Consider the following 18733-nt stretch of genomic DNA (forward strand, 5'->3'; position numbering starts at 1 on the left):
TCGATACATTTTAGGGCCACATTTTCAAAGAAGCAACTGAAGTCCGTGTGGCTCATGGGCTTCCAACTAAGCAAGGCATGGGTCCCAAAACGACGCCGCCTAATATCGAGCACGGCGCGGCAGCGGCACGGACCGAACTCTGCATCGACAGGCGTAAATACTGCAACACGCAGCAAACACTACGTTTCGTCAGCACCACCTGATGATGGCGGAACGGTTGTTCGCAGGAATATCGTGGACTTTCGACGATTGGGTCTGGCAGTACACCCGAAATCCATGAAAGCAAGTTATAGGTTATTTCACTATAAAAATCTTTGTTAGCCAATATCAGGTCAATATTTATGTAAAATAATGTATAATTTGTGTTTTTACGTGAAAATAAATATAACGAGTTTGTTCATAGAACTAATATTCTATTTTGTGCCGCCTCTCCGGATTATCCGTATTTTAGGTTATCCATATATCTACGGTCCCCACTTAGTAGGAAGAATATATGATTACATTTTAGGCAATTTTGCGGTATAAGGGGCGACATCTGCAACGCTGTCTGGTAGTAACAGCAATTCCAACTCAGATAACTATGAAGTCCAACAACAGACTGGGCGACAGATATGTGTACGCCACTCCGCTCTGCTTCACCTCAGTGTGAATAGTAGCGGCTGGAGAGCGTGGGTACACGAGTCTTCTTATAACCCATAACCAGATACTGTGTATGCGTGAGAGAGCTGTCGAAAATGCTGGGAGGGCTACAGCCGAACGTTGTGTGTATGGAGGCAGGTCACGGTAGAGGGACACATGCGGTTTTGCGTTGTCTTCTGGAAAGAGACCTCAAAGAGCCGACTTGACCACCATCCTTAAATCGTCAGTGACATGACAGCTGCTGTCCAAGCTGCCGGTTATACGAACCAGAGGTGATATTATTGCGAACCGATACCATCGTATCAGGTGCTAGGCCCGTATGACGACAACGAATGTAATCTGTCCTCCTTAACACGAGGATACGACCGTCGTGAAGCTGTACGCAGGACTGAGACTCTCGCGAAAAAACGGCACGGCGCCACTCCAACGATTATGTTGTTGGGCCCCCTATGCTGCTACGTCAATGGAAGCCGCAACAGTGGTGCTCCAGATTTCATTGCACTGTCTGCGTGGGTACCTGACTTGCTGCAAAAAAACACATTTCCTGACTCAAGGCACGTGACATGGTTGAACGATCCTGTACGGACAAGCGAAAAGTGTCTCCTCACAATCACTAGTTGCGTGGGGCCGAGGAGGTCCTGCATGATGTCGACTATGCTCCTCCTGCACTGGTCGACCTTGCATTCGCATGGCAGTCGTGGTATACTGACCAACGACAGCAACATTGTCGTGGAACGGAATCCACAGTCTTTATATGGCACGATCCTGCTGCTTTCGGATTCTGGCACATACTGGTGGACGTTTCTCCTTTTTACACGATGCATAACACCATCTTCTAACAACCAAACATCATTCAATGCCTTTATACACTATCGGTCAAAACTTTTCAATCAACTATAATAAAAACGGTATAATGCCCAGAAACATCGTACAAACGAAATATATCAACAAGTACAAGTATCAATAAGTACAAATTCAATATGGTTTAGGTTTTAGTATCTCCAGTTTATCCCCTTTTTGTCCTCAGAAGAAATGCAAAATCTCGTAACATTCTGGAGATAAGATTTTCTAGCTTTTTCGCAGATATTGCAGTCCACACGTCTGTAAGTTACTCCACAGATCTTCAACATTATATGATCTCACTTTTCTGACTTCCATCTCAAGTTCATCCGATAAGCCGGCCGGTGTGACCGTGCGGTTCTAGGCGCTTCAGTTTGGAACCGCGTGACCGCTACGGTCGCAGGTTAGAATCCTGCCTCGGACTTGGATGTGTGTGATGTCCTTACGTTAGTTAGGTTTAAGTAGTTCTAAGTTCTAGGGGACTGATGACCACAGATGTTACGTGCCATAGTACTCAGAGCCATTTGAACCATTTTTCATCCGATAAGAGTTTAATGGACAAATCATATTCTTCAGTTCCCCACATTAATATTTTCTGTTGACATGCCCTCTGCATAATTTAGAAGCAAGTTTTTGATCATTTTCCTGCTGCGGAACAAAACTACGTCCAATACGTCTACTACCAGATGGAACTGCACTGTTGATCAGCACCCTTTACGTCTTTAATGTGCCATTAATTCTTAATAAATCACTGACTTTATCATCCGAAAAACATCCCCACAACATGACCTACCCCTCCTCCCCCCACCTTACTTCACTGTTGGCGTCACACATTGACTCTTCATGCGTTCTTCACGAATCCGACGAAAAAACGTTCAATGATGGTTTCCAGATATTTCAAACTGAAATTCATCCTTGAATAACACATTGGACGATTGCTGCTCAATCCAGTTTTTATGTTATTGCACGCATTGCAATCTTTTCAGTTTATTTTGTTTGCCTAATAAAGGCTTCTTAGCCGCTATTTAGCCTTTTAAACTTTGCTCACAAAGACAGCGATGTACTGTAGAGACAGAGATTGGAGATTCACGCACACCACTTACTTCCTTGCGAATTTAAGGTGCAGTACGATTCATCTAATGTATACCATGTACACACATGAATTGATCTTCCCGGTATGATGTTACTCGGCGTCTTCCAGCATAGGCAGCAGTCTACTTGATCCGCTGCACTGTAGATTGAGATAGGTCAACTTTTGTTACTATTGTCGTACAAGAACAGCTTTTTCAATACCAGTCCGCTCTTCCATTCCATTGTGAGGAAATATGGTTTGAAGGAGATCAGGTATACAAACGCACTGCTAGATACACACAATGTACTAATGCGAATATATATCAGCGAGCTCTCCGATGCAGAGTGAAAATTTCATCCTGGTTGCTACTCAGACAGCTGAAGGAACGAGGCCTATTTGTATAGATCGTCTTACGTAAAGACAAGTCATTGTTGTTGCGGATACTGATCAGCGCCCCTCTATGAGAACAACCATTCGAATACACAACAGAGGCCCTAAGGCTTTACATGTTTGTACTTACTTTATTATCAGAACGGGGATTTGATAAATACTCGAAACGAAATTCTTGTTTTAACCACAAATCGATAGTTGTGATAAGCGATCAAATATGTTAGACCGGTAATGTATACCGTATGTAAACTGCGTTATTTCTACTTTGTGCGGTTGCGCTGAAATATTAATCATTTACATATCCAAGGGAGTAGTACACTTCATGCCAATACATCACTCGTTGAGTGCAGTCTACACTGTTCTGCAATTTTAGTGACCAGCAGTGTTTGCAGTATGCACTGAGGTGACAAACGTAATCGGGTACCTCTTAACATCATGTCGGACCTCCTTTTGCAATGCGTAGTGCAGCAACTCGACTTACCATGACACTCAAGAAGTCGTTGGAAGCCCCCTGCAGAAATATTGAGCCATGTTGCTTATATAGCTGTCCATAATTGCGAAAGGATTACCGGTACAGGATTTTGTACACAAACTGACCTCTCGATTATGCCCTATAAATGTTCGATGGGATTCATGTTGGGCGATCTGCTTGGCCAAATAATTTGATCGTATTGTCCAAAATGTTCTTCAAACCAGTCGCGAACAACTGTGGCCCGATAACATGGCACATTATCACGCACAAAAATTTCATCGTTGTTTAGGAACATGACATCCATGAATGCTGCAGATGGTCTTCAAGTAGCCGAACATAACCATTTCCAGTCAATGATCGGTTCAGTTGGACAGGAGGACCCAGTCAGTTCCAGGAAAACACAGCCCACAATACGGAAGCACCACCAGCTAGCACAGTGCCTTGTTGACAACTTGGATCCATGGCTTTATGGGGTCTGCACCACACTCGAAACCTATCAGCTCTTATCAATTGAAATTGGTATTCATCTGACCAAGCCATAGTGTTCCAACCGTCTAGGTTCAACCGATATGGCCACGAGCCCAGGAGAGCCGTTGCAGGCGATGTCGTGCTGTTAGCAGAGGCACTCGAGTCGGTCGTCAGCTGCAATTATCGATTAACACCACACTTCGTGGCAACGGATACGTTCATCGTACGTCCCACATTGATTTCTGATGTTTAGTGTTGTTTGTCTGTTAGCACTGACAACTATACGCAAACTCCTCTTCTCTCGATCGTTAATTGAAGGTCGTCGGTCACTGCGTCGACCTTAGTGAGAGATAATGCCTGAAATTTGGTATTCTAGGCACACTCTTGACACTGTGGATCTCGGAATTCTGAATTCCATAACGAATTTCGAAATGGAATGTCCCATGCGTCGAGCTACAACGAAGATTCCAGGTTCAGTCTATTAATTCCCTTTGTGCGGCCATAATCAAGTCGGAAACCTTTTCACATGACTCAACTGAATACAAATGACAGCTCCGCCAATGTACTGCCTTTTATACCTTGTGTAAGCGATATTACCGCCATCTGTATATGTGCGTATCGCTATCCCATGACTTTTGTTAGCTCAGTGTAAGCTAAGGCATTAACGTAAAACGTTATCAGAAACCGGCGTAATAAGCCTTGGGACAAACCAAATATATTTTCAGATTATGCTGATTGTTCTCTGTATTCCAGCGGAACATACATGCCCCCCTCCCCAAAAAAATCTGAAGCACTCAGAAGGGGAAGGAGGAAACAATATGAAGTTCAACGGCTTTGGGGGGTATGTGATGTTAGCGATTACAAAGTCGAATCAAACTTCCAAAGAACAAGGCCATATGAGCCCACTTATGAGTAACACGTAGCCCTCTGCCCTGGATGGATGCACTGATTCTTGGAAAGCGTGTCAAAAAGCACATCCTCTCCTGAGGCAAATTGGCCCACAACTGTATTTACTGGACTTCGATATGCTGGATACTGGCTCTGGGACGTAGAAGACGTCCGAGCTGGTTTCGCACACATGTTTAATCGGGGGCAGATGTGGGCGTCTTGTTAGCCATGGGGTTACTTCAACATCACGCTTACTAAATAGAGACGCGCGTGCGAGCATTATCCTGTTGAAAAGTGACCCCACAATACTGTTGCACATAAGGATGCAGGATTTTGTGACGTAGTATTGTGTCTTTTGTTTCTACATACCTGATTGCTCTTGGGCACCATGACCGCTGTAATAACACCGCTGTGCTTCTCCAGAATATTGGAAGAATGGTACCTCTCCCCAGGTAGTGAAATTAACGGCAGCCTATACATGGGACGGTAATCCCCCAATCCATGTACTTGTTCTCTCCAACCAATGGCGCGGAATGACACAAAATGTTGCGTGGAATCCATTACTTGTTCTGGGATGGTAGGCGCAGATATGAAGAGATTGTAACGTTCTTAGTCCTCAATATGACGGCCCTCCCTTGTGGCTTTCATTCTCTCGCCCGCAACCTTGATGACAAATATGCCGGCCCTTACGTTCCATTCAGTCCAAAATCTGGACGCTGTCAAGACCGAATTCCCCACAAATCTGGATACTGAAAGATTCGCACATTAGACTAAATGGAGAGCCACAATGAGACATCTTTAAACTCCGTCAGGTGATGATAACTGTGTCTCACTCAAGTACACTGCAGCTTCATGTCTTTCACTGCGACCACTCAACATCCAGCTCTGTATTCGCCACTTATGTAGCGTACCAGGACTCGTAACTGTGTCGCACACGAACAACACTAAAGCCCCTGGTTCTATCAGTCCCAGAGAACTGCAGCTCTAATCATTCAGAAACCCCCTGCTGGTCTGTACGTACTCGAAGTTATATTGACAGCCGACCATGTCTTCTGGGTACGGTTAAGCAGAGTGTACGTCGAATGTACAGACATTCTTCTTCGATGGAGGAAAGCCAATGAGCTGAGCAATTTGGCTTTCCTGTTGCGTTCTTTCTGTAGCAGCTTGAAGCTACAGAGCATCTCCTCCCTATAGAGGTGTCGTAAATGTGAATGTATGCTTTCCCGGCGTATACAGCTGGTGAAGAGTTCTCGGGCTTCCAGCCGGGTGGCGGTGTCTTGAAACTGCGACGTTTCGACGAGTGACATACTCATCATCTTCTGGCGAAGAGCCGAAACTTTGCGGATGCAGGTCCCTTTATACCTGCGGTGTGCCCCCCACCACCTGGCCGCGGGAGGCTGGTTCCAGAGGAGCCGGCGGGCGGGATGGAGAGGGAAGCGGGTGCGCCGTTCGTGTCTCCGTCAGAGCATTCTGATCGCGTCTCGTGAGCTGGACGGTTCTTGTTGCGTTCCTGGCGTATTACGGCTAATGCTGGATTCCAGGCCGCGCTCAGTTGATAGCCTTCGTCCCTGTTCACAAGATTCTCGTGGACCCGTATTTCTATTGATTCTTTAATGACGCTATCCCAATAGCTCCCGGCTCGGCACAGCACTCTGGTGTTTTCGAAATCAAAGGTGTGGTTTTCTTTGATGCTATGTTCAGCTATAGCAGATTTCTCTATCTGTCCAAGTCGAACATGCCTGATGTGTTCCTCGCACCTTTTAGAGATGCAGGGCTGCGTTTGACCAATGTACTGCACACCTCATTCGCAGGCAATGCTGTATATACCAGGTGTGTTTAGTTTGAGTGGGTCTTTAGCTGAGCCCAGCAGCTCTTTCGTCTTCGGCGGTGGTCGGAAGACGGTATTTACGTTCGATTTTCTTAATAGCCTCCCGATTTTGGCTGATGTGGGCCCCAAATATGGAAGAAAGGCGAGTCTCTTGTTAACTTCCTCTTCCTCTTCCTGAAATTTGTCAGCCTGTCTCCTCTTGAAGGCCCTGCCTATCTGTGTTTCTTCTTCGAGCTTCTGATCAGTATCGGTCCTGAATATAAATACGAGGAGCAATGCACGGATATTTCCAGATTGTTTTCTTTTTTTCTCGTATTGCGCTCCTCCTCGTCTGATGCAGCGGTTTCCGGGTGGACTTAGCGGAACGGCGCGAGTAAACAGGCTGTAGCGGGACGGAGCGGTAATCCTTAGCGGGGAAGCTGTTCGGTATTGTCCGTGCCGTGGCCGCGCTAATTGTGACAAAGGCTCGCCACCCCCGCCCCTCCCTCACGCCCTGTGCGCTCGGCCGCTGTGACGTGGTGCCTCCGCGCGTCACAGATTACTCGCCGGAAGACCAGCCTCACAATGGGGACGCCGCCTTGGTCATGTGCTGCGTGTCGCCTCTTCGTTTTCTGAACCCATAGACCGTGCCCGGTAATCGCGCTCGCGTCCTTGTTTGGAAACTGAGACTCTCTGGCGCGTAAGGGTAGTTTTGTATTCTGTCGCACCCACACGCTGAGTTTAGAAAATTTACGGTACACTAAATCTGCACAACGACGTCACTGAAGCGCAGAACAGAAGAATTTCTTTATTTTAGTGAGAGCTACATCGCTGCCACGTGAGTGAACAAAGAGAAAAATCTGCCAAGAGTAATTCTTTCCACTTTTGTCTCTTTCATTTTGTTATTCGGAGGTGGAACGAACAATATCGTTGCTCCTCTTAGATACCAACAGAAAAACATAAACGACTGCTATGATTTTTGGTCTGAAGTGTTCCTCGTACACTTAAAGACGGGATGGAGAGGGGGGGGGGGGAAGAGGAGAAGGATACGCCTTGAAGGATTTACCCGAATGGAACGAAATGAAGTTCGGTAGATGTGATGTAGATGTCCACACAAACAAATGAATAAAGTTGCAGAAAAACTGGATAATCTGTTCAAGAGAAAGAGCTCCACAAATTGAGCAAGTGAGTAATGCATTGGTCTACTTTTGGCTCTAACACAAGCAGTTATTCGGCTTGGCATTAAGTGACAGAGTTTCTGGATGTCCTCCTGAGGGATATCGTGCCAAATGTTGTCCAACTGGTGCATTAGATCGTCATAATCCCGAGACTGTTGTAGGGCCCTGCCCATAATGCTCCAAATGTTCTCAGCTCGGAGAGACCCGGCGACCCTGTGGTCAAGGCAGGGTTTGGCAAGTACGAAGACAAGCTAAAAACTCTTGCCGTCTGCGGCGGAAATTATCGTGCTGAAATGTAAGTCCTGGGTGACTTGCCGTCAGAAGAGACAAAACGGGGCGTTGCTGTAAGGAAGCCACGAATGAAAACAAAAAGAGTCCTGCTATGAAAACAAATGGCTCATCAGACACGTCTTCGGCCTGGAATCTCATTGACTGGAGTAGAATTGTTTCCAGTGAGGAGCCCCGCTTCGAACTTGAGCCCCAGTGACCAGAGAAGACGTGTCTGGAGACGTACGAGGCAGCAGTGGGATACCAATCTTACCGTCGCCTGCCATGATACCCCCCAACAACCCGGAGAGATGGTATGGGGAGCAATTTCGTTTCATGCCAGAACCTCTTTGGTTCTCATCCGCGCCACAGTTACAGCACAGAGGTACGTCGACGATAGTCTACCCCGATTTTTGTAGGCCTTCCTCAACTCACATTTCAGCAAGATAATGCCCGCCCGCACAGGGCGAGAGTTTCTACCTCTTGTCTTCGTGACTGTCAAACCCTACCTCGACCAGCATAGTGCCGAATACCCCCCCAATTGAGAACACTTCGAGAACTACGGGCAGGGCCCTGCAACCAGCTCGTGACATGGACGATCTGACGCGCCAATTGGACATAATATGGCGCGATATTCCTCAGATAGACATCCAACAATTCTATCAGTCAATGTCAAGCCGAATAACTGCTTGCATTAAGTGCCAGAGGCGGACCAACGTGCTATTGTCTTGCTCCACTTGCGAAACTCTTTGGTTCAAATGGTTCTGAGCACTGTGGGACTCAACTGCTGAGGTCATTAGTCCCCTAGAACTTAGAACTAGTTAAACCTAACTAACCTAAGGACATCACAAACATCCATGCCCGAGGCAGGATTCGAACCTGCGACCGTAGCGGTCTTGCGGTTCCAGACTGCAGCGCCTTTAACCGCACGGCCACTTCGGCCGGCGCGAAACTCTTTCTCTTGAACAAATCGTCCAGTTTTTCTGAACTTCAGTCATTTGTCTGTCTGTATGTGTACATCGCATCCACCGATTTCTGCTCCATTATATACCAAATGGATTTACTTTTGCCAATCAAATGGTCTCAATGAAATCCATTGCACAGCAACAGTACGTCTTGAGAATTAAATGTGAGACACATGTTGCATATTGATTTTTAAGTATGAATGCTTAAATTATATGTATCACCCACAAATGCAAACATGTTACGCATTTATAAAAATTATAAAAACTCTGGCGGTACTTTGAACAGCATAGAGCCATTAAAAAAGGAATTACACAACAACATCTGTTTCTTCTTCTATTCCCTTGTCTTCGTCCAATGTCTTCTCGGGGTCGGTATGTTAACTACGGAATTTAACACTGTTAGAGGATGTTCAGATGCCCTTCCCGTACCAACCCTCTGCTGCTTCCCCCCCCCCCCCCCCCCCCCCCCCAGCACCATTTGTGTGCCCTTGGCTCGTGTGCCCCCAATTATGTGCGTTAGTAGTATCCCATGCGAAAATATGTGAATGTTTTCTGAATGTTTATGAATCATGTGACTGCGGTGGAACATGAGTACCAGGCCGTGTTCATTTAGTAGGATGTGAGAGACCGCCTAAAAACCACACCAGGGCTGGCCATCTCATCGGTCCTCGTTGTTAATCTGCCAAGAGGGTTCGGTCCGGGTTCGGTAGGCCTCCCTGCATGCCAGAAGCGGCGTGCATATTGAGCCGTGGCGTAGTGGTTCATATCGATCCCTCTTTTGTTATCTTTGATCGGTGAGTGACATGATGGTTGCGCCACAGTCGAGACAGACAGTGAGTCTCGCTAGGTCAACCGGTGTTCGCACATACTCTCAGGCACTGCAGACAAGGGAGTGAGCTGCAGAGCTCAGTACTTGCATGGCCACGTGCGTACGCATAAGTGTAGTTGTCTCCGTGGCGGAAAGTGAGTATAAGCGAGTTTTGTTGCGACTGCAGAGAGAGAGACCGAAGTTGTTTGCGGCCAAGTGAGGAGTGCGGTGTTTGTTGGCTGCTTGAAGGCAATTGATTCCGGGTCCCTGAAGAAGGCAGGAAGACATCGCGAGGGTTCGCTTCTGCAAGTAGGCGAACATATTGTTTCGGATGTGGACATTTCGGAGAAGTGATTACTGTTCCTTGGACGCGAACCAACGGCTGTGTGTTGAAGTCCACTCTGATGCTGCTGCAGGTTGCGAAATGTTGTAAATCCGCCGTAAAAGTTGTGAACGCAGAGGGATTTATTTCACCTGGTGAACACTTACCTTTTACTGGTCAGGTGAGTAGTGGTGAATTTGGTCTACAAGTGTAAGACGGTTATTCTTCACCATCCTGGTTTCCAGTGGCTAATTTGTACCTGATAATTGTATGAGTTATGTTGACACTGTGCGTGGTGTGGCGTAATTCAAGTCACACACTAATGTCATTTAAAGCAGTGTACAAACTGCAGCTGTGTTTGCTTAAAATATAATAGTTTTTGCTTGTTGCAATCTGGAACCGCGCGACCGCTACGGTCCCAGGTTCGAATCCTGCCTCGGGCATGGATGTGTGTGATGTCCTTAGGTTAGTTAGGTTTAAGTAGTTCTAAGTTCTAGGGGACTGATGACCTTAGAAGTTAAGTCCCATAGTGCTCAGAGCCATTTGAACCATTTTGCTTGTTGGTCCCACTGGGGCAGGGATCCGAGAAGTAAACTAGTACTCGTACGTAGCAGATTTTCTAATATGACTGACATTCTCCAGTATGGCTGACATTGCAAGTTTACCATTGAGAGGTGTAGAATGGTGATCACGCAAATCCGGGTTGTTTTGCTGTTGACAGTTGCGTTGTCGGAAATGATATTACATCGCATTTGTATTTTAAACTCTTGTGCCGTTACGGTCATCCTAAGTAATAATAGTTAATCTGGGGGATCCTTCCGTATTTGTTAGAAGAAGAATTTATCTTGCTTTGGATAAATATTTTAAAACCGAGGAGAGTCAGTTTTAATTCCTCAGTTCTTTTAATATTGTAGTGTAAGGAGTTTACTTGTAGCAGGAGGCCTTACTGTGATTTTGTGATTCGTTATTGAGTGGACGGTATGTGGAGCCTGTGGCCACGCAGGGAAATTGGTAGTTGGTAGTTGTGTTGGATTGCAGTCTAACCGGTCCTTCACGTGTATGAGAGAGTCTGTCTGGGCGCAGGACACTGATTCTATTTCATTGGATGATTTAAAAGATTTCAGCCTGTGGATGGCGTTTGTGTATCAGTGTGTTATAGCATTTGCCTTTTTGGAAGCTCGTAAGAAATTTTCGTGCAAGAAATTCTAAGATCTTAATTTGCAGTGCCTATCTGTGTATCATGAAATTTGTGTTTTGAAAGCTTATAAGAAAACATCTCATCAAGCAGGTAAAACGTATTTTCGTCTTTAAAAGATTTCCGAGAGCTCTTTATTTATGGATCAGTACGTGTTGACATCAGCGCTTGGCAGCTGAGGACAACATTTAGGGGACTGTACAAGGAAATAGAAGTCTCCCACCACATATATCACAAAGGTTTGGATTAGAGGATTGAAAAGACAAGTTGGAAAATCTCAAAGAGGTATACCTCACTAGAAAGCGTGCTAGAGATTGTTGGAAAAGAGAGTGGAAGGCTTCCGTTATGGACCTGAAGACACCAGGTCTCCTCTAGGCATTATGGTTTGAGCAACCATTCTTCTGAAGACATTCCTTTCCATTCCTTGCAACTGACGCACACAAACACACTTTCGTACTCGACAGCATTTTTCTTATTTTTCCTGGCTTTTGTCCCGTATGATCACGGGATCGCCATGTTAATTATTAGATTTGCCAATGTTAATGGTAGAGGACGGTCGGATGCTATTCTTATGGTCACCCCTTTCCTCCCACCAGAACGGAATTTATGTACTTCTACTGTCTGCGTCAGGTGGTATAAAGTGTAAAACTGAATTAAAGTTCTCCGTATGTTTGCGAACCGTGCAATTGAGACGGAACGTTTGTATCAGCCCCATATTCACCTACCACATTCATGCTGGCCGGCACACCGACACTCGTCATTAATCCGCAGGGTGGATTGGTGCCGCGGCCGGTGCTCCTCCCTGACTCGCGGAAGCAGCGAGCTAAAGCATGTGCCTATCTGGGCGTCATTTGACAGCATCATGTACACAAATTAATTAATTTACTGCTTGAGGAAGGCCCACGCTGAGTTTCAACAATCTTTTGGTCGTATACAGCAGTATGTTAACTACTGCAATATCTCGTTTTGTTTGGCATACCTTATTCTTTCGTATGTCTTCTTGAAAGTTTATAACTTCTCATTGGTGAACAGTACTCAGTATCCAGAACAATAACATCGTTGATTAAGGATCAGATCTGGACGAGTACCATTTGGTTATAGCGTCGGGATAACATGTGCACTGTGTACATATACGTTATAGACAGTGCGCATATGATACCGGCGTCACCCCATATGCTGATTGATACATCATTCATGGAAACACTGAGACTCATCAGTGCTCATAACAAATGATAACTTCTCATGAGCACCATGAACATTAAACGTCTGCATTCGCAAGGAGCCAGTTCTAAGGTATCCGATTCAGAGTAGGTGTAGAAATACGAGACCATACGGCAATAGCGATCTTGCCCCAATAACGCACGTTAATATTGTGGTAGGAACACTATAGGGGAAAAAAATAAAAAATACCGCAAAAGAAGAAGGTATAACTATTTGAACTCTGACACAACTGGACGAATGTCAAGTTCCGCGTCCGGCCGACGTGGATGAGACACCTCGACCAGCCTGTTCCACATTTTCCTCACGTGAGACCTTAACGGTCATTGTTTATAGTTATTGTTGAGCTATTCCATAACAATTGGATCAACTTTCGTGCTACTCTGTATAGGATTTGCGAAATTGTCGCAGTCGTACAGAGTCATTAGGGTGCACCTGAGGAGAATACATTTCAGAAGATTATATTTACGTCATAAGGCTTATACTTAATATACCTGTATTTGAAGATGAACTGTACAGTTAGTGCATCCGTTCCATAAGGATGAGTATAGGTGCATACACTGGAGGGAGGCGAAAATATTCTGCCACGATCTTCCAAAGGTGAAATTTGAATTACTGAAATTGGTAACTGCCAGAGACAAAGTCACAATTGGAAAAGTTTGTTTTGAAACGAAGTATACTGTTATTTTTATTGTATTTTATGGTTTTATAGATACGATTAGTCTTGATTTTCAAATGGTGCATTGAAATGTCCGTTGAAACTGAACTCGTCTTGTGAGTGTTTTGTCGTGTGGTAATATGTTGGTAAAGAGTTATGGCACATTTCTTGTTGCATGCTTTTGAGTCCCCTGAAAGTCACCGCGTTTATATGCAGGTTCTTTCGCCAATCTCCACAGCGCCTCGCCAACACCACGTCGAAGTAGTGTAGCTGAAACTTTCTGTAGTAATCAGAATGACTAGAAAGACTAATGTTGAGATTCGAGTCTCACCTAATTATTTGTCAGAGATGTGCAATCGTTTATTTCTTCCTTGAATAGAACTTTCACTCTTACTACTCTTACTATCGAGTTGGAATACCTAATATTCACAATTATAAGTTCCCCTTCGCAAGAAAAAAATCGGAGTCATTAACATTACAATTAACAACAGAGATAATAAAAATCAGAGATAATGCGATGATAATATTCGTTTTCCTTAGGAGAGGAGTAACGTGTTTGGTTCCTACACACGGCACAGTATCTGACATGGTTTTTGCGTAATAATATTTAATATTACAGAATGTAGCGAATAACCGGAACAAAAGAGAAAGATACGAAGCGACATGCAGCTTCTATCTGTCCACTACCGGATTTCACTGGCAGAGGAACTGAGTCTGTTCATGCGAAATTTAAGATATAGTGTCAATCTAAGGTCGTCCATCGCGTTATTATGCCGAAGTCCTGGTAAGCGGGGTACGCCGTCACTGTTCATGCTACCGTGAATGTGTCAGATGTGTAAAGTATATGCAGGACAGAAGAAGTGGGAGATCGGGAGGGAGTCGGAGAGAGAGAGAGAGAGAGAGAGAGAGAGAGAGAAAGAGAGAGAAGTAGTTGTGAACTAGGGTTTCTTTTTTTATTTCAGTAGTTACAACTTAATGGAGAAATTCTTAATGCACAATGCCGACTATGACAGTCGCTTAAGAAATACTGATCGGACTTGCAGTAGAAGTCAATGATCACGTCCAGATCGCAGCCAGAGTCTACAGCCGAAATGCACAGTGAATCCATGAATACCCCTCGCCAGAGAGAAGCCAAATCGTTATCAATAATGCGTCCACAAGAGCGGTCGCGTTGACTCGCTGGGAGCGTGCTGGACTGCCGGCTGAGGCGGCATCTGACAGTTTCCGTGGCACAACACCAGTGCTCTGTCCTCGGAAGCTGCGATCAACGCCACATCCTCGCTGGTTGCGGTACAATCAATATTTAGTAAGAAAAGCATTGCCTGCGGGGGAAGCAGCGACTGTCAGGTTTATAGAATAGTCACAAGTCACAATGAATCAATCAACTACTCTCAACTGTAAATTCAACACTTTCTGGCGGTGTTCCTCCTAAATTGAAACTAGTCAATAAAAGAAATGTTGAATGCGACTTGTGGCTTCCCTACAGCCTTATAAGAGGCGATCAGAAAGTTTCAGCTCGAAGGCCGTAGAGTCCGAATCAGTATTGCAAGCAGGCAAAATCTCCGTGAGCACTGAGGCAATCATCTCACCGCTGCACCGTCTAGTAAAAACAATATCCTGCTGAGTAAAGCCCGCAGCTCGTGGTCGTGTGGTGGCGTTCTCGCTTCCCACGCCCGGGTTCCCGGGTTCGATTCCCGGCGGGGTCAGGGATTCTCTCTGCCTCGTGATGGCTGGGTGTTGTGTGATGTCCTTAGGTTAGTTAGGTTTAAGTAGTTCTAAGTTCTAGGGGACTGATGACCATAGCTGTTAAGTCGCATAGTGCTCAGAGCCATTTGAACCATTTTTTTTTTTTGCTGAGTAAAGAAGTCCGTAACTGCCTGCCACACATCCTCGTCCGACAAGAGTCGTCGAACAATCAAGGCATTTTTTGAGGGACTGAAGGCGTGATTTTCACGTGAGGAGAGACCGAGAATATAGGGGGGGGAGGGGTGCTCGAATGTCTCCCACTTGAGTCTCCTAGTAGTCTGGCATCCCAAAGCATTTTTTAGGGGACCGAATGTATGATTTTCACATGAGGGGGAATCGGGACTATGGGGGGTGGGGGGGATGGTTGACCTCCCACTTGAGTTTCCTAGTTGTGTCTGGTATCTGGGATGCCAGTCCCTCCCCTACAAGTTGGTGGTTATAGACCCGAATCCGGGTGGACCGAATGTATGATTTTCACATGAGGGGGGAATCCGAGTGGACCGAATGTATGATTTTCACATGAGGGGGAATCGGGACTATGGGGGGGGGGATGGTTGACCTCCCACTTGAGTTTCCTAGTTGTTGGTTGGTTGGTTTTGGGGAAGGAGACCAGACAGCGTGGTCATCGGTCTCATCGGATTACGGAAGGATGGGGAAGGAAGTCGGCCGTGCCCTTTCAGAGGAACCATCCGGGCATTTGCCTGGAGTGATTTAGGGAAATCACGGAAAACCTAAATCAGGATGGCCGGACGCGGGATTGAACCGTCGTCCTCCCGAATGCGAGTCCAGTGTCTTACCACTCACGCCCGGGTTCCCGGGTTCGATTCCCGGCGGGGTCAGGGATTTTATCTGCCTCGTGATGGCTGGGTGTTGTGTGCTGTCCTTAGGTTAGTTAGGTTTAAGTAGTTCTACGTTCTAGGGGACTTATGACCACAGCAGTTGAGTCCCATAGTGCTCAGAGCCATTTGAACCATTTGTCTTACCACTGCGCCACCTCGCTCGGTTTTCCTAGTTGTGTCTGGTATCTGGGATGCCAGTCCCTCCCCTACAAGTTGGTGGTTATAGACCCGAATCCGAGTCACGCTACGTTGCAAATAAGCTACACCAACGTCCTCGACCGGTAATTTTTGGTCGCTCCTTATAATAACTAACATCAAAAACGCCTGAGAGAAGGTCAGGGGTTTAACGTCGTGCTGGCTCGGGGCCCCCATCCTACTTACAGATCACTATGATTCCGTAGGAACGCTCGTACTAGAGGAGGCAAGGAGGAAAGTTTCACTTCCCATCGAAGTCGAGTTCATTGGAGTTGAGTTCTAGAACTATTCTAGAACAGCGTTAACCTGAACCGATCTGGTGCTTCGGATAGTTTCGTAGATGTTAAGAACTTTTCCCCGAAGAAGACATCGTAACGATTAAAGAATTTGTTACTAACGGACACATCGTACAATAAAGCTTGCCTAATCATCATCAAAATTGTGTTGTGCATCATTATTTGTACAAGAAACTGCGTCTTCGGGCTTAACGATTTTCGACACAAACTCTTGTTTCAAAGGAATGGCAGAAGAACGCATCAGGAATTTGGCATGAGAGATTGCACATTCCTCAGGGTCGGATTTTGTTGATTCCCACATCGTATGTAAATTTCCGCTATTAATGTCACGTCAAGAATCGCATTGTTGCCAGTCGTGTACCGACCAAAAGGAGAACACCTAGATTTTCTTACCAACATTACGACGATAGTCACGAAGCTCTAATTATTGCTTCGAAAATGTAATGTTACATAAATAATACTGGGTGCTTGTCATTGAAGTGCAGCTACGCACGGAAGTCGATTGTGAGCTGTAATTATCGTGGAAAAGAAACTTGGTAGATATGCTAAAACGTTAATACGGAATCGATTTACGCTGAAAAAAAAATAGATCCAGTTTTGGCTACTAGATGCAAATCTGGCGTTGTACACTGTTTGTGTGACGCTATGACGTCCACGCTGTCATTTGACAAGCCAAATGCGAGTGAGCAGTACGGCTATCGGGAAAAGAGGCCGTGCGCTGTTACTGAAACCCTTTCTTGTGGACGGCAGTAATTACAGTGCTGCATTGAGAGAGTAAAGGCGACTGAAAGATCTTAGGAGACGCCTGATGTTATTCAATGGTTTAAAGAAGATAACAACGAATTCAAGACACGGTTGAGCTTGGTGTGGCACTTGGAAGAGGAAGGCATCCTATCCCGGTGGTAGTTATTGACGTGGTTGCTGTTGCTGTAAGTGACCATGCAGCACGTGCCCCGGGTAGTGCAAGTGCTCGTTCAGTGTTACGAGAACTGTCCATCCCATGGTCAACAGCTCGGGAAGTTTTGCGATCTCGTATATTGCGCTGACACCCGAACAAGACCCAGGAGGTGCAGCAACTGAAACAACGTAATCCCCACAACGTTCTGAATTTGCTCTTCGGTTTCTGGCACGGATCAAAGTTGGTTACGTGATGGAGTGACGAGGTATATTTTACATCACAGGGTGCAGTGCATAAACAAAATTTCCGAATCTGGGGTACTGCTAAAAACCGTCTTGTACACGCAGAGCCATTGCATTTATTGTATGTGACTGTATGGTGTGGATTCACAAGCACTTTTACACTCGATCCGTTTTTCTTTAAGTAGAATACACCCAGAGGCCTGTCAGGTGTGCCGTGATGTCTGCATGTTATCGAGATGCCCTTGTGCAGCATGTGACTGACGCTTTGGAAAGGTGCAACTGTGTGGAAACCGCTGTTTCCCTGCAAGATGAGGCAACATCTCATGTTATTGTCTTAGTGGAAGACCTGCTTAATGCAATATTCCACGAACGTTTTATATCCAGAGGTTCTCAGAATACATGGTCTGCGAGATCACCTGATCTGAATCCATGTGACTTTTGGCTCTGGGGATATCTAAAAGAACGCTTTTACCAGCGACACGTTCGGTGTCCACCTGATCTGAAAGCCGGTACACAGGGACTCATTACTCAGATTACAGTGGAACTGCTGCGAGAAACTGTCTATCACTTCGTTTCACGGGCGCAGCATCCGGTCGACATCTCCGGGCCTCATACTGAACAAGTGTAAGGAACGGTTAATAATAAAATCAACATTATGCCTTCCGCGCTTCTTTGGTCTTTTCTGCCCTCGTCCCGTACCTAATCCATTACATGGAAACATTTCTATACGTTTCCAGAATGAGATTTTCACTCTGCAGCGGAGTGTGCGCTGATATGAAACTTCCTGGCAGATTAAAACTGTGTGCCCGACCGAGACTCGAACTCGGGAACTTTGCCTTTCGCGGGCAAGTGCTCTACCCACTGAGCTACCGAAGCACGACTCACGCCCGGTACTCACAGCTTTACTTCTGCCAGTACCTCGTCTCCTACCTTCCAAACCTTACAGAAACTAGTTCTGCAAGGTTCGCAGGAGAGCTTCTGTAAAGTTTGGAAGGTAGGAGACGAGGTACTGGCAGAAGTAAAGCTGTGAGTACCGGGCGTGAGTCGTGCTTCGGTAGCTCAGTTGGTAGAGCACTTGCCCGCGAAAGGCAAAGGTCCCGAGTTCGAGTCTCGGTCGGGGACACAGTTTTAATCTGCCAGGAAGTTTCATTTCTATACATCTTTCTTGCATTCACAGCGCCCGATTTCCACCTGGTGGCCACAACTGGAACTATTTTTTCCCAGCACAATTTGGTTTCACATTAACGCTTTATAATATCTACCAAGTTTCGCAGCCATATGACAGTTAAATCCTATACTGGAACTCTGTGAGTAGATGCGTTTTAGTTAT

General features: G+C 45.8%; 1 non-coding gene across 1 annotated transcript; it reads left to right on the forward strand.

The window, feature by feature from the left end:
• The first annotated feature begins 18451 nt into the window (after positions 1 to 18451).
• Positions 18452 to 18526, forward strand: Trnas-cga (transfer RNA serine (anticodon CGA)). The gene has a single exon. It is a non-coding gene; the product is annotated as a tRNA-Ser (tRNA).
• Positions 18527 to 18733: the final 207 nt, after the last annotated feature.

Source organism: Schistocerca nitens, chromosome 2, assembly GCF_023898315.1.
Source record: "Schistocerca nitens isolate TAMUIC-IGC-003100 chromosome 2, iqSchNite1.1, whole genome shotgun sequence".
Taxonomy (NCBI): domain Eukaryota; kingdom Metazoa; phylum Arthropoda; class Insecta; order Orthoptera; family Acrididae; genus Schistocerca; species Schistocerca nitens.